This window comes from Amblyomma mixtum, chromosome 3, assembly GCF_055824585.1.
Source record: "Amblyomma mixtum isolate Tamu chromosome 3, ASM5582458v1, whole genome shotgun sequence".
In the NCBI taxonomy this organism is placed as follows: domain Eukaryota; kingdom Metazoa; phylum Arthropoda; class Arachnida; order Ixodida; family Ixodidae; genus Amblyomma; species Amblyomma mixtum.
Window position 1 is genome coordinate 369,503,493 of NC_143014.1, and position 13,428 is coordinate 369,516,920.

The window sequence follows — 13,428 nt, forward strand, 5'->3', positions numbered from 1 at the left end:
TCTCCACTCTATCCCCCCCCCCTCTACCCCTGCCATTCACCGTTCTCCCCTCCATCACCACCCCCAATTATGTATTTTCCGTCTTTCTCTTTATTCGCTTCCCAGTATTTCGTTCTGCTGTACTGCTTAAACTTTTATCCTAGTTTTTCCTGACCAGCTAAGTGAGTCATAGCATGCCACTTGTCTCAGTCATGGGCAATATCGAAGATACATGTATCTTCGATACTATCTTCCGATACATTTTGTGTATCGGTATTAGGCATCGCGTGCTGAAAACTAGAGTATCGGAGTATCGGTATCGAAAATACATTTTTATTGTATCGTGTATCTTACGATACTGGATACAAAAAAAAGCTGTAAAAGCCCTCGCTCAGGTGGTAGTACAAGACGGGCGGCAGCACCTTCGCTGCTTTTTAGCCAACTCCCAAGCTAGCACTTCTGGATCGGCGTTTCTGCGCCGTCCCATTTCAGTACGGCTGCTCGCACGTGTTCCAAGTCTGCGGTATACGCCAGTAGCCCTCGCCGCGTTACGCACGGATAAGCAACAGCTATGGCTGACGAACTTCGGTGTGCCATCTTGGATGGAAATTATTTCACTGTCACGTCATCTGATGACGACAAAGTCTAGGCCATGTGCTCATTTTGTAAAACAACAATCAGCGGTGCCTACTCCTCGACTTCCCATTTCAAGCTTCACCTTAAGGTGCGTAAACTTTCATAGCTTTACTGTTTTTAACGCCTTAATATTTGAGATTTTAACTGTCACTTACGGGATGAAACTAGGCGCTGGACATTTCGGCTAAGCGCCTAGGACAAAACTACGTCGAAAGGACAAAACTACGTCAAATTACGTTGTTTGAAATTTTGTTTTAGCCTGATAAGGTCGCTATTCTTTTCATGCAGATACAACTTGCTGGCAGTTAAGCACGAGTTTCACTTGAGTCAAAGCTATCACGTAAACAAGCCTGGCGCGGGATCAAAGTTCCATATTAACTAAGCAAGGACGCTTAGGGCATAATACGACGGTGTCTGTTGGATAAGGCGCAGCTGTGAGTTTTGGGGTACTGCTCCAATATCTTATACGCCCCTGCTGACCAGCCACCATTATCTCCTACCCACTTTCTACCTTTAGGCAGATAGATGCCCCTTTGCGAGCAACCAAGCAATAAGAGGTATCGTTTCATTTCAGCGTGTACATCCCCTGCAGCTGCAAGGTTTCGAAGTGTACAAAGAAGGCTGGAAAAAAACAACCACAAAGAGGAAAGCTGACACCGCCAACGAGAAAATGCACCAAACAAAACTGTTTTGTTCTACCAGGAGTAAACTGTCTGAACCCGAAGTGGATAACCTAATTGTTAGGTTTATGGTGGACGGTCTCCATTCGCTGTCGACGGTTGAGGAGCCAGGCTTCGTAGCGCTCATAACAGGTACGCTCTCCCCTTTAAATATGGAGATTATATAGTTATCAAGAAAATTTTGTTCCTTACTCGTAGGTTTGCGCCCGGGAAGCACCGTGATTTCGCGACGAACGCTTGGACGAAGAACTGATGAAGAATGGGAAAAAATGTTGGGCGACGTACGCCTGAAGTCTGACCAAGATTATGTCGCGACGACCGCTGACACCTGGTCTACACCTCACCGGAGCTTTATGGGGGTCACAGTTCACTAGTTAAGTAAGCAATTTTTCTACTTGAAAAATAGTGCAGTTGAGAAAGCCTGCGCTAAAGCATACACTCTTCTTATCGTTCTTAAGATCGATCCCAACTCTCTCTCACGGCGATCATTGGCATTAGCCTGCAGAAGGTTTGCTGGACGTCACACCTACGACAAAATTGGCGAATTACTTGAAGACATCAGACAAGACTTCGACATTTCCTATGACAAAATTGTAGCCACCGCCACCAGCAACGCCAGCAACTTTGTTAAAGCTTTTAAGGAGCTTGACTTACGCTCCGATATCATCGATGAGTGTAAGTGGTACAAAGCAAATCATTTGCTTGCAATTAAAAGTAGAATGATTTTATACGCACGACGTCGTGCTTGCCAAACAGGGACTGGTACCCACGACGTGGCCTGCAAGAGTGACAAAAATGCGCCAGTTTGCGCAAGTCGAGGGGATTTTCTAATTATTGTAAATCATGCAAACAGCGCACACGCTGAATATTCAGTTATAAGCAATTTAGTGTACTTATACCCGCCAGTGTATTTTCTACTGTGACGACAAGGCGGGTGACTTCATTTTCACGAATTCGGCGGCTAGAATATAAAAAGTAAATGTCAGAAAATGAGCCCAATGTTATCAAATGTGGTTTCTAGCAAAGCAGAACAATTTCTATTTTCATTTAGCTGTATTATGCGAGATGAACTTTTTTTTTCTAAAGCGTGTGATACTGATGAAAGTTCTTAGGAAAATATTTTCAATCAAAGCACCTTTTTTCTGGCACATGGAGCCGCAGACGACTTGTGCTTCGAGTCGGTGACAGAACCGGATCTTGGCCTCGAAGGTGCCGAAATTACATTGCCTCGTCATGCCCGGTGTGCTTGTCACACACTAAGTCTTGTGGCAGTTTCCGACGTTAAATTAGCTTTGTCGATAGTGTCCTTTGAGCGCATTCCCTCATCTGCCATGATAAAATGTTCGGCACTTTGGAACTGCGTCCGAAGGCCCAAGTTGTCCGAGATAATCGTGAGCGCCTTAGGGCATTCTTTACAAACACCGTGTGTGACGCGATGGAATTCTTTATACGACAGCATCAAAGACCTTCTTCGATCGAAGGACAAGCTTCGAGACCTATGCAACACTCTCAAGCTTCAAGTATTCCAAGAAAGGGACTTCGTCTTTCTGCTTGAGCACTGCGATGTCTTGCAGCCCATCGCCTCTGCTTTGACACGCCTCCAAGCTGAAGCTGACTGCTTCTTCGGAGAACTGCTCCTAACTCTTCTTCAAGTGGAATCAAAGCTTCACGAGAAAGCTGCTGCAGACTATGTTTATTGCAAGCCACTTTTGGATGTAGTTAGGAATGGATTCACCCGCAGGTTCGACCATCTTTCGAAGATGAAACCGAGTGCAAAAGAGGCAACAGTTGCTGCTGTTCTACACCCCTATTTCAAGTTGCGGTGGTTGCCAGCAGAAATGGAAGACTTCCGCCGCCATGCTCAGAAGCTTACAGAAGAAGCTGTTGTCGATTATGTCTGCACAGCACAAGCCGCGCATTCTTCGCACGCGAGGCAGTGGGATCATCGGCGCCAGCAGCATCAAATGCGTCAGCTGACGCATTCTTTTCATTTGAAGAGACAAGAGGTATAAGCAGCCGTAGCTCTCAGGAGGCGTTAGTGAAGCTTCAGTTTCTCAATTATTTACAAGATCCTCGAATTGATGTGGCTATATTTCATTCTTATTCACTGATAAGAGGCGCCTTCGTCAAGTATAATACCACGACGTGCTCATCTCCTCCTGTAGAGAGGCTTTTTTTTATTTGCCTCCCTTATAGCGCGCCCACATCGCGGGGCTCTTTCGGACCGGCGGTTCGAACAAACGAATACTTTTTGCCTAATAAAAACGTTCAGCCATTTTACTTGTTGTTTTCATTCTAGCTTTTCAAGAATAGTTTTCAGCTTCAGAAGTTTGTTATCGCAGTACTGGCAAACTAACTGTTCAGTTCCCAAGCGCACGGAGCTTGCATCATTTAGTTTGATCAAAGGCACAGGCCATGGGGTAAGTACTCTATAGTATCGAACCGAAAGCAGAAAACGTTTCAGGTTTATTCATATAGCCAAGTGCCCACAGATTGGTTCGTATGAGGAACTTTGGGTTAAATGATGTTTCGCTAGGCTGCTTACAGAAGCGATCGCGTCAACATATATATGGCTTTAGTCCAAATTAAAGTTCTAACAAGGCCAACTGCGCAGACAGCGGATCTTCAACAGATCCATGCGATCGGATTCGTTTATAAGTCCTTTCAGGAAAAGTGCGCTATAGAAATACACTAAAGGTTACAGAAACCACGCGTACATTTCTTAAGTTCGCTAATTATATTACCGGAATTATTAGAAAGTGATTTCAGTTATGTAAACTTCGTTAGTCGTAATATAACCTGTATTATATATGATATTTTAGTGATGTATCGAAGTATCGACGATACAGTATCGAGTATCTGTATCGAAAATCGATTTCGAGTGTGTATCTTGTATCGGTATCGGAGATACAATTTTCAAAGGTGTCGAGTATCGTATCGAAGATACTATTTTGAAGTATCTTGCCCAGCCCTGACTTGTCTCAGCTGGACAGGCAGCTTGTCAAAGCCATGTTCACTATCCCTCCACCAGCCACACACCAAATTCCTTTCTGGTGAGCTGGGATATTCAAAAAACGATCTTGCAGGTCAGCCTCTTAACCCTCTACCAGCCATCCTGTCTGAACAAAATTTTCAGGCTTTCAAGATTTCCTCGCCCACACCAAGCCTACCTTCTCGGAATGAAGGTCCTCGGAAGACAAGTCAAGCCGTCTAGACGAAACGACCACGTGACGCTGAAGCGAAACGCTAGAATAGAGTTTTGGAACAGAGGGCCCCAACGATACGGGCGCGTAAGTACACCTCGGACTTCTACGCAGCGGTGATGGGCTTGCGTTCGTGGATTGCAGCACCTTACCGGCCAAGAAAAGAAATCCCAAAAATAAAAAATAAGCAATGCAAAGCATTTTTCTTCCATGAATTTGGTTAATTTCCTGTAGCACTAAATTCGTACAAATTAACCCAAATAAAGATGGAATGATTTTGGCACTTTTTTGGATTGTTTGCCTCTTTCACTGTCATCTCGGGCGCAATTTTGGCTATTTTGGCTATTTCGACGAGTTAGGTTCACTGGAGAGGTTGCTTTCAGGGTTGCCAGATGGCTCCGACCTCAGGTAGCCAAATTGGCCTCCATAGTAGCCCAAACGTAGCCAACAGCGAAATTTTTGCGTAGCCCAAAAGTAGCCAAAAAATTTGTTTTTTTGACGACATTTCTTAAGCATATTGAATTAATTTTCGGCAAGAATATTTACATATTAGATTTCTTTCCCACAGATGATGTCTGAGGGGGTGCGCACGGCGTGTTCTTTCCGGTGTTATGTTTCGCATCCGTCATGCGCGCTAACCAGTGCGGCTAACCAGGTGCGCTAACCAGGTCCTAAAGATGGGGCCGCAGTTCCACTTTGCAGGCGCGGCAGTAGGCCATATCACCTGAGGCGGGTGTCGCCAGCCAGTCTGCACTCGGAAAAGAACGGCGGCGCTAAAAAACGCAATCGCAGCTCTAGTTTAGGAATATTTCACCTTTTAAATGTTCCCGCGCAGATTAGACACGCCGACAGTGAAAATACCTTACTGTATACTTACGCAGCCTCACTTTCAATTGTATGCTTTAAGAGGAAGGTTCTGAATGAGAGCGTCACCTCAAAGCATGCATCGAGCATGCGCCTTCTTGAAGTTACATTCTACGATATTCATGAGCTCAGAATAAACCAAAAATAATGAGAAAAACAATTACCCTTGAATTCCGGCCCCTTTTTCCATTTCTTTTTGTAGTTCCGGATGTACATCGCCCACTTGCCCATTCTGAAAGTTCTCGTAGCGACGGATCTAATGCCATGTGATGCCACTAACTTCGGCCGCCTTCGTTAGTTACAGTGCGTTCCGCTCCGCGTCGAAGGATGGCTCCACGGCTCCGCATGAGTGCACGCAGATTACGCAACGGACACGGCGCTCTCGCGTCGCTCGCAATGAATCTCGAGGGCTGCACGTGTGCCGCTTGAGGCTGCAGAAAAAGCGTAGGCTCTTGCGAGTGGCACGCTTGCTGTGTCCAGCACGAGAATAGGAAGAAACAGAAAAAGACCTTAATAATGCGTAAGCATTACTTACCCCATGCGCGAATCTTGAGCAGAATGTGCCAGCAGAACCGGAATGAACAATACAAGAAAAGAACATGCCTGGCGGTGGGTTTCCAAACAGCCACCTACCGCAGCCGAAGCGGACGCCCAAACCACTAGGCCACGTCTCTGGTTAACGGTTAACACGTAAGGATCACGAAACCAGGCAACAGAAGCGAAACAGTAGCATTTAATGCTTACGCATTCGCACCACGTGGGGAGACTTAAGTTCTCTTAATGTTTTCTCTCTATTCTGGTACCATGGTTGTCATGGTCACCCGAGGTGCACCGTCAATGGTAGAACGCTCACATGTGCAGACGGCAAGTCTATATTCAATAACGTGCACGCGGGTGGCGTTCGTTCGCGGATTAAGTGGAATCTATAGGCCGTGAAGTGTTTCCGCGGGGGCAACTTTCACGTTGTGTCAACTCTTTATAAAATAAATCGAAAGGCCATGAGCCTTGACCGCCTGAAATACAAGTTTTTTCGAACACAGCGTTTACAAATTGTCATTTTGTAGCAGACGCGCTCAATTTCTTTAACCTTCTATAGCGTGAATTTTGATTGCAGCATGCCTTTTATTTCTGTCACTGTATAATTGTAACAGAGCACATTATAACTACTATAACATTTTTTTCACGCATGAAAAATATGTAGCCCAAAAGTAGCCACATAGCCAAAACGAAATTTCTGACGCCAACTCGGACAACAAGTAGCCCAATTTGGCTATTAATAGCCCAATCTGGCAACCCTGGTTGCTTTGCCTGCAAGCTTCTCAAACCGCACGTATTTTGGCGCGATGTAGGCGAAATTTGTTGGGCCACAGCGCCGAGGATAATCGCGCTCTCGAAATTCTAAAAACGGATATGAACATTACTTACGGTGGGCTGCATGCCTCTCAATAATTAAGGAGCCCAACGGTAATAGTTTAAAAGTTAACTATTAAATATTGGTTAACAAGCCTGCTAGTTAGCACGTCTTAGCTGCATTATGATGTACTACACCACTGACAATGCTATGCCAGAAAAAGCGCGCATCTAATTCAAATAGCTTATTTTTAAAAATTGCAGAAAGTCTTAGGTGAAACACCCTGTATAAATCTTTAAGTTTCCCTTTATCCCTGCGTGTCAACTCATCGTGAGACCGTCTCTGACGGGGCACCTCTGGTGCGAAGATCAAGCTTCAGTCTTCGAGTTAAACCAACCGTCTCTGGCGGGGCACCTCTGGTGCGAGGAAAGAGAACCTGTGAACTTTACTGTGACGTCACGCTGAGTTTTCCTGCACTGCTCCTGCGCAATGAGGAGAAGCGCAAAATTCAATCGTCGATTACGTGACTAATTTGAGTCCTAGTGCAAAAAGACGTGGCATGCTTTACCTACAGGCTACGTAGATTTGAATCCTTGAATATCGCGAAATTTTCAAAAAAGTGCTTCAGAGCCCATTTTTATGGGCTAATTTCCATACATTCAGGAGGTCATTCTCTAATTTACCTGCACAATATAAAGTAGAGAGTGGGGCAGGCACTTTTCCATCGAGCGGTAGCCAGCAGTCGCAGCACGCACGCGCACCTTCGCTAACCGGGGATAACCCGCGTGTTGGGAAACTTTCGAAGAAATGATGCGGTCAATAACAGTTATAATCAATCTATATAATGAATCTTTATTTTCGGTGCCCAGGAAAAAGCCAAATATCTTGGTGCTGGTACGCCATACGCACTCACGAAAATATTCATTAATTTCGTTACAAAGGAAAATAATCAGGGGCTACAACAGTCAAGGCAATGAAAAAAAAAATACGCATCAACCAGGCTTCTGCTTTGACACCGAACATAAAGCATAAAAAAGTGCGAAAACATGCAAACAGCGGGAAATCAAAAACAGCTAGAACAGCAAGAGAGATAAATAACGAGCAGAAACAATAAAGAATGGGAATGAAAACAAGAAACAGCTATTACAGCGAAATACAATACAAAATAAACAAATCCAAACCAGAACGAATATGAAATCTCTAAAATACTAGCTAGAATACAATCATTCACCATAAAAAATATAATAAGTGAACGCCTTACAGATAATCACACGCGAGTCACGGTTTTAGAGTAAAAATATTAATGAAAACAAGTACAATCGACGAAACAATTATGGAGGAAAAAACAAAACAAAAATTATACACGTGGAAATGCGCAGGTGAAATAAAAAAATTGCTTTAAAGGGGAAGTTATATGTGAAAAAAGGCCAGCTCAAAGTGGAAAGTTAAGGATCAAAATAAAAACGAAGAGAACTTTTATAATGATTATTATATCTTTATATAGCACAAAGGAAATTAATACAGCAAAACAGGCCTGTCTAAGCCAATGGTTCCTTTTGAGACGCAGCCCGGCATCTGCAGCTAAGCTATATGGTTACAATACAAATCTGCAGTTTAGATACCAACAATGAAGAAACAGTAACAGCATAAGTAATAAATAATAACAGCAATGCATGCAACAAAAAAAGGTATACAAGGCATCGAAACAATCAAGTAGTAGAACAAGTAACTATAAAATTATAATCCAAGTCTGACAAATCAAAGATGACAAATCAAAGCGAAAGCTTTACTACTTGCACTTTCAGCCTTTGCCGTGGCGCGGCGGTGCCACCATTGACCTTTAGTTGACCTCTGTGTGACGTCATGTGTGAAATCACGCCGAAGAGAAGGGCGACCGACTCGCGCCGTTGCAAGCCGCGGCGGTGCCACCACCGGCGCCTAACTCTTGCGCTCTCCGCTAGGAGCGCAACAGGTGCTTTGTGACGTCACGCCGAAGAGAAGGGCGACCGACTCGCGCCGTCGCAAGCCGCGGCGGTGCCACCACCGGCGCCTAACGCCTGCGCTCTCCGCTAGGAGCGCGATTGTGGCGTTACGCTGAAGAGATAAGGCTCGACTCACGTCGCTAGAAAGCAGTAGTTGTGCCAACCACCAGCGGCTTAACATTGCTTCGCGATCTCGCGCCGTCCGTGTGCGACGGCGGTGCGCATGAACGGCGGCCTGACTGGAATGGATTGGATTGGATTAGATTACCGTATTTTCCGGTGTATAAGACGCGGTTTTTTTTCCAAAATCTTGCTCGTGCGTCCTATACAAGGGTGCGTCTTATATGCGAAATTTTCGGTTTTTTTTTTGCGAGGTCATAAATTACTTATGTTCATTTTCAAGCTTTTTTTTACCGAAAAAATAACACTAGCAATGATGCGGTTGTGACACGGTTAATACTTCAATACTGAGACCGCCGTGCGCAACTTCTTTTAGGTGAACTTTATCATGAAACGGCGGGGATAACGACTTCCGTTATCACCAACACGCGACCGTTTCGGAGGCCCCAGCAAAATTAATGTGAAATGCCAAAAGATTACGACAATCCTGTTTCTAGCCATTGTCAAGACAAGCCAGGACTAGACGGCGTTCTCTTTTTTCAGCCACCCTTTGCAACATTGTTTGCTTCGTGTACGTAGTGCGAAGAGAATGTTTCAGTCGCGTTGCCTCCAGAAATGGGCGAACTTTTTGATAGCGCATCCGAAGGTGAAGAGTTCCAAGGTTTTAAGTAGAAATAAAATGTTCTTATGGACATATGGAAGGGATTTTGGTTTTTTCTTTCTTTTTTTTCTAAAACGTGGGCGGGAATGGCGTGAGTGATGCCTTTTTTGTCCACTTAGAGTTGCTTACGAATTTATCACAGGCACGGTGAATTTCATGATGGTCGCGGAAGCGTGTTTAATTGATCCTCACTAGCCTAAATGGGTAAACTGGGGTGCGTCTTATATACGGGTGCGTCTTATATACCAACTTTTTCAATGACAGCCTGCATATATGGCGGGTGCGTCTTATACAAGGGTGCGTCTTATACACCGGAAAATACGGTAGATTAGATTAGATTAGATTGTATTGCATTGGATTGGATTGGATTGCATTGTATAACAGATGCATCGCCACAAGTCTAACCACAAGCACCACCACCAGCTACACTACCAGCTGAACCATAGCGTAGGTACGGATATTGCTTTCGCAATTACCGGGCTTAACCAAGCTAAGCCACAGCGATTTTTTTTGCTTGTTTCCGACTGTGGAGCGTAGCAGCAACGCTCCGCTCATAAAAGGTACAGCGATTTTTTCACAGGTAATGAGACGGGCGCAGCCGAGACGGGCGCTCAAACCACTAGGCAGCCGTCGCTTCGACCGAAGCGTGGCCTTGTGGTAGAGCATCCGCCTCACATTCGGGAGGTGCTGGGTTCGATCCCCATTGCCGCCGGGTACCCACCCGTTTTCTTTAATGGGTACAACATTTCCCCTGGCCTGGTGCTCGGCTCTTCTAGGGTGAAATGCTTGGGAAAAGGGTCTTAGACCAAACAGTTGCCTTGACGGATGAGTGATAAGTTCCCCCGCCAAGCAACCATAAGTCCGCCTCGTGCGGCATAAGCCCAATTTGTGGTCCTTTTTTACTTCTCCCAAACGTACACCCCTAAAGGAACCCGAGCGCCAGGCCGGGGGACGCTTGTACCCTTTTGTACCGGTGGGTTCCCGGCGGTGGGTTTCGAACCACCCACCTCCCGCAGCCGAGACGGGCGCTCAAACCACTAGGCCACGCGCTCGCGCAGTATTCGAACGAGCTGCATATGCATTCTTGTCAGGCCTGCGTCTCGTCGTGTCCGCGTACGCTTTTGCATCGTCCTGCATTTCAATGCCACCACCGTCACAGCTGCTTAAGCCGAGCAATGGAGCCTGACAGAAACCGGATACAGCTGACGAGGCAGGGCGGAAGAGATCCCAGACACTCACAGGAAACGATTGCGTCCACATGGACCAGTGCACAGCACGTGTGGTGTGGTGTGTTGAACACTAGACCCATTTCAAGAATTGGACCAGTATACCATCTACAACCAATGTGTTATACCCGTAAACATTTCATGCTTACTCTGCTCTCGGTTACGGGAGAGGCAGACATTTTTATTAGCTTCTTCCGTAGTGCTTTTCCCGCAACCCCTGCCTATACTTATAGGCATGAGCCTCCGCGCTATGTCAAAGCCACGCGCGGCGTGCGTCAGCTTTCTGCTTCGCCGAGAGAACCTAAGCAAGGAGTGTTAGCACCCAAAGTTCAAAATTTGTTCTCGCCCCTTCCCTGCGGCTGACGGCAGCAGTTTTTAGGCGCGCATTGGAATAATTGTAGCGCCGCCTGGAAAGTGTAAGTTGCTTACGGCGTTGTGGCCACACGACCAAGGATGGCGACACTGATGTTAAATCCCTATGAGCATGCTTGCACGCGAAGGAATTGAAACAAAAAAGGCTCGTCACCGTTTTTGGGCGGATTCTGTCTCTTCGGTTAAAGTTCTCTGCTTTTTTTTTATTTGAGTACCACAAAAAGTAAAACACGATACCAACCGGTTCTTACGAAGCGTTTTTGACGCACATGTTGCCTCAAAAGATACCGTATATTTCCGCGCATAAGTCGACGTTTTTTTCTTTAAATGTCCTTCGAAAGTTGAGGGGTCGACTTATAATGGGACTAAAAGTCCGATTATAAGTCGACTTTCTTAAAGTCTTATAGTCGGCCTATATGCGGGGTCAAAAGTAATTTCGACCGAAACTTTTTGGGCGAGCTAAGACCGCAGGGTGCGGCAGCGTCGATCTAAATTCGAGACTAACTTTTTTTTGGCACAAAGGGGGTGGCGAGTTGGTGGGTCGACTTATAATCGGCAATATACGGTAACATGAATTCCTCCTGCAAGTTGAGTCAAGCAGCAGCCTTTTTTTTTTCTCTTGCTACAAACCGCGCCAATGTATGTTATCTCTAAATGAGCGCAGCAAGGAGAGGCACGGCGCTTTAGCGTACTGCTACCGGTTTGCCCTGACATGCTGATTTCAGCGAGAAACAGCACATGTGCCGAAGACCACCGCGATAGTAGACTTGATAACGATGGATGTTAAGAAACGTACGGGACATCCCCAGGATTCCGGCCCATGCGCCTCGGAAAACCGGTCGCGCCATCTCGCGACAGCCGGCGGCGCGGCGGAGCGTAACTGAATGGCGACGAAAAATAAAAAATCAATATCTCGTCACGCATAACAGTTACAAGCTAGCTCTCACGCTGAGAGGCTAAATACCTCATAAAGTTTCTTTTAATAAAGTATCATCCCTGTAGCTTAAATATTGCGTTTAACCTGCGCTATGAGATATGGTCGCATGAAGCCTATGACGAGGTCGCGAAAAAAAACCCACTTGTCCTCACTTGATCACTCACAGCTGCCCTGATTTACAATATATCGGCCTGCTCTGGGAGCTTTAGGTAGCGAAATGTCCCATCTTTTAATAGATGTAAAGTATTTTACATTTGAAAGAGGCAAATTTTTTCCCTGCCTATTTTTCTATTCATCATGCATCCTCAGCATCGGCAAGAAACGTGTGGCGCCCTCTCTCGGTGCGTTTGGTTAGGCGCACGTCTACGCTTTTTTTGCTTGCTTTAGGGAGACCAAGTCATGCCTTGTGAATGCGCGCTTTTATTAAAAGTGTCCCGATCGCATGTAGGCACACAAACATGGGCCGCTACAAGAAAGCGCTCGCCATGTATGGGTATTAGAGAGGATTGTAAGGAAACTCTGGATCTGTACAGATACATTTACTATTGCAAACGCATACAATGGCTACTTGAGGATGAGTGATAGGGGAATTGCGTGCGCATTAACAATACAAAGCCACGAAACTTAGGTATTAGCGCATTAATCGCTACATCTTAAAGCTCAATAGCGGTCAGCTCTTCTAAAGTTTAGGCGATGTGGTCAAAATGCAGCAGGGATACGTTGAAGTCATTGTACCTCTGTAGCCTCTTTATTGAATATAAAGCTATTTCTGTAAGGGTACAAGCCCAATCAAGCCGAATTCGTTTGGCTTCTTGCTGTACTCCTGTCATCTGTACATATTGTAACGGCCTTTATTGACAGTTGTGAAGGCCGGTTAGAGCGAGCAAGGACAGGTCCGGACCCGGAACAGTTCACGCTCGCGTCTCGCGCCGCGCGTCGGCTCTGCTGCTTCAGCTGCTGATCGTCGTCTTCTCGTCTCGCGCCTCGCCTCGGTTCTGCTGCTCTGACTGCTGATGATCTTCCTCTTTACATTTGGCCCCGGGGGAAAAAGAGCCATCCTGGCGATTTAGGGGGTCAACACGACGCAGGGGTCGTAGTGCGGCTTCAATCGCGAAACGTGGACGGTCTCGCGCCCACGTCGTCGGAGATCGGGTGATGGCGTCACGGGCTCAACTACGTAAGTGACGGGAGAAGTGCGCTCAAGGACGCGGTAGGGTCCCTGGTAGTTCGGCAGCAACTTGCTAGAGAGACCTGGTGCAGCAGACGGCACACGGAGCCAAACAAGGGATTGCGGCTGAAAAGTGTCGGTGCCATGGGAGTGGTCCAAGCGGTATTTCTGGCGCCCTTGGTCGTCGGACGTGAATGACCGGGCGAGCTGGCGGCACTCTTCAGCGTGTCTGGAGGCTTCAGATACGGT

The 13,428-nt window shown here is 46.2% G+C and overlaps 1 pseudogene; it reads left to right on the plus strand.

Moving 5' to 3' along the window:
- Positions 1-1,363: 1,363 nt before the first annotated feature.
- Positions 1,364-4,394, plus strand: LOC149356737 (uncharacterized; annotated as a pseudogene).
- The last annotated feature ends 9,034 nt before the right edge of the window (positions 4,395-13,428 follow it).